The sequence below is a fragment of the Homalodisca vitripennis genome, chromosome 6 (genome assembly GCF_021130785.1).
Source record: "Homalodisca vitripennis isolate AUS2020 chromosome 6, UT_GWSS_2.1, whole genome shotgun sequence".
Lineage (NCBI taxonomy): Eukaryota > Metazoa > Arthropoda > Insecta > Hemiptera > Cicadellidae > Homalodisca > Homalodisca vitripennis.
In genome coordinates, this window is record NC_060212.1 from 84,584,847 (window position 1) to 84,588,860 (window position 4,014).

The following is a 4,014-nucleotide window of genomic DNA, read 5'->3' on the forward strand; positions in this document are numbered from 1 at the left end:
CTCTTTATTCTCGGATCTGTAACTTTCTTGAGAGAATAGCACGAAGGAAATCTTTAAACATGTTTAAAAAGTCAATTTGAGGATTTTATAGATAAAGTTATATCTGGGCGTTTTAATTTTAATTAGGAACAAAAATATTTGTGAAATGAAGTTTTATACACGGACTTTAATTACAAATGTATAATCAGAGATGAATAGGCTTTGTTTCAAGGATTCAGTTCAGAGGATAGAATAAAGATTATTTTAACCCAGATATTTGTCATCATTTCATTCCTGTCACGTATTCAACATCTTTTTCAGTACAATATATTCCTTTAAACACTATAGAGTCCAATGCTTTTAAATAATACTGTTCAAGATATAGATATTATAAAATAAGAAATATATAAATAAACTAAAATGGTAAGCTAAAGATTAACCGCTTCTAAAAAAACTTATTTTTCAATTAATTATTATTAAAATGGTTTTATGATGTTGTAAAGTGATTTACAATAGATATTTATGAAATTTCAAGGAAAATATAAATACTTTAATTAGATTAATTCTTACTATCAGATCATTTCGGTCTAATTCTTTATCCTATAGATCTAAAAAGACCGTGAATTTATGAATGAAATCCTTTGCTATTTTTATAATATCTGCTCTAAAGGCAAAATTCTGTTGGAATGGAGGGATTCTATTTGCGAGAGCATTTAAGAGACGTCTTACTACTTTACTTTTCTAAAGATGCATTTTTAATTATAATTCAGTAGAAAGTACTAATAAGCAAGAATATATTTTAAAACAAATTTTAATGAGGTCAATTTTGTTCTAAAATAAGATAAATTTATATAATTCTCAAAATCACTGTTTCCTATCATAATCTATTTAACATTCTCAAATCAAGATATCAGAACTGTTCCATTTGTATAAATTAAGTTGTATGTAAAGTATGTTATAAATCCTTTTCACGTTTATAAAATTTGTCATATCGACATTTAGATTTTAACAATAAGATATTAAAAATATTGATTAATTTCATATTTCAAAGTTTCCGAAGTGCCCAGGTAAACACAAAAGAATAATTTAAAGTTTAATTAGTAACTTTCTGGTAAGAACATTGTAAGGGTTGAATTTGATTAAAACTTCCTAGTTTTATGTTGTACTTATTGAATCTTGAGTTAATTTGTAAAATTAATTAATAGATTCTTATTTCTTTGATACCATATTGGCAAGTTTTAAGAAATTAGGTGATTTTTACAATGGAAGTTAATGAATCATATAATGGTTTTACTACTTTAATTTATTTTACCAAGAGGCACGACTTCTCGATTTTGAAAAACTTTTGTATTTCAGTACAACAGTACGGAATAAGTTTCAATTTATTACCATTCATAAATTATTGCCCCACCGTAACCGTAAGATTCTCTTACAAACTAACATATCTACTAAATATATTAACAAAATTTTACAATTGTATTTCCTGAAAATCATTTATCGGGCTTCTAATTACTAGAGAGAGTACTAATTACTCAACATTAGTCACTAAAAATAAAAAAAAAACTAAAACTTTTATTTCAAAAATAAACTAAATTAAATACTTGCTCAGAAAACAAGGAACTATAAAAAGTACATATTAATTAATACATTTTTTCAAAATGAAAGTTACTTATAGAAAAATACCACAAAACTTTTGAAGTTGGCAAATTTTAAACATACTAAAAAACCTATGTGATTCCAAAAAGATACAATTTTAAGACAGAACGCAATTATGTACAAGTTTAAAATAGAACCATGGTTTTATGAATTAAATGATGTCATTTAATTACCTCACTCACAATGCAGATTAACCACCTTTACTTATGTTTAATACTTGCATAGAGAGTAAAATCTCTTATATGCATAATCAAGTAATATACTAATATGGATTGTACATTCATTGAACATAACGGTCAATGCATTAGTAGAAAATCGTATTTACTCCCTGTTTGCAGTTAACAAGTCACTGGAGAATAATTACAAATGACTTCACTGGAAAGTAACTAATGAGTGTTTAATGCAGACTTGAACAATGAAAATCACGCTTCGTTTGGTGGACGAAATCAGTTATAAGCTCTCATTTCTGTAGCTTATATTTGTGACGTATTTGTCTTAAATAAACTTTAGTTTGCAGCCAATAAAAATATAGAAGGATAAACGAGTGGCTCTTAAACAAATTAGTTCTATCAAAATACAAAAAAATTCTTTCTTTTACACACGTAGCATCGCATTGACCTTTGCAATTTCCACCGCAAAAGAAGACTCGCTGGAAAAATTCATGGTGGGACGTTTGAGTTCATTTCCAAGATATAAATTACAACTATACACAAAATAAAAGACAAATTATATTTTAATTAGATTTTTAATCCAAATGTGGTGTACGCTACGTAATGAGATTATTCCTAATATTGTTAAATTGATGAGGGTTGCAACATAAAGAATTAAATGTGGAAATTTGTATATGTAGTTTTTTTAGCACGGTGTTGCTTGTATTCAACAAAAATTTAAAATTGAATTACTTTTAATGTTATAAAAATCACTTTTATGAATATGCAGCTTATTAAATTAGTGTGACATTCATGAACTCAGAGTAATAACTTCATTAAATAATAAAGCTGAGTAAAATTTTTATTGGAAAATATTTTTAATACAAATATTACGTTTTAAAACTAGCAAAGCAATGAACTCCTAATTTTTGTGTTTACCAACTATTTCCACAAGCTAAATTAAGTCAGGACAAATCCATTTAGTTTTTTCGTTTGGTATATACTCAAAATATCATACGGATATTTGTCAAAACCCACCTTTTGATCTGGGAGTTGGGAGTCATTCAATACAGTATTGTCATTGAAAGTCAAGATTATATTTGTTTTCATCGGAAATTGTAATGCCAATATATTTTATTATACTACATACTAGCAGAATATTAAGTAATTGGCGACTTCGTAATTACGCCACATTACGTGTCGTAAGAGGCTTCGCTACAAACTTCAAATGTTTAGCTTATTTCATTTCTCGAGATGTCCTGCGTATAGAGGTAGACACGACAATGACATACCATAGAATTCTTACTTGTAAAATAAAGTTGATACAAAATTTAAAATCTACGTATGTATGATATCTTTATTGACATATCTTGGCATGTGATACATTTAGATTTTTGTTCATTAAACTGGGTTTCATATCACTGTTTTAATAATAAACCTCTACACAACAAGTCACTATAAAATGATGTTGTATTTGTAGGAATGTTTAGGCTATATATGTAAATATGTTGAAGGTTTGATGTCTTTTGGACGTACTAAGTTTGTTTTAAAATATTTTTATTTTAGTATTTTTACTTTACCATCGTAAGAGTAATATAAAAATATTCGATAACGTCCAGCCAATCTTATGGAGTGACATGCACCATAATCGAAGGCAGTGTTCCTCACATAGAAATTCTGTGAGTGTTTATAATGTTTTTTTAAACATGGCCATAACAGTGACCTGGGGCTTCGTAAAATAAATATGCTGGTACTCTTGAAATGTGAAGGATGGCAAATGTCCGGAAAAATCCTTTTTCCTTCACAATCCATCCATCGTCAAAAATAAACTTCAAACAAAGAACTCTTAAAATGGGTAAAAAAAATTCTCAAGCAATCCAAATCCCTCCATGTAGAAATGGTCAACTCTAAGGTGTCCAGGGATTGTCTTTAAGGAATAGGGGTTATCTAAAATGATAATTTAAAGGGTATTGTAACTGATATGATTAGTAATGCAGTTATCTTTCTTATGCTAGTGAAAAATATAAGCGCGAGTAAGTGATTCCAAATTTATAAGCGTTTATTTGTTTATATATCATTACCGACTAGCTGTCAATGTTAACCCTTCAAGCGTCAGGTGGAAAAGTGTGCAGCCTCTAGTACACAGTATGTGTGAGATAACTATTTTATACTTAAAGGGTTCAGTGAAAATTATGTAAAATCTCTTATTTGAGCTTACCTGTCTGCAGAC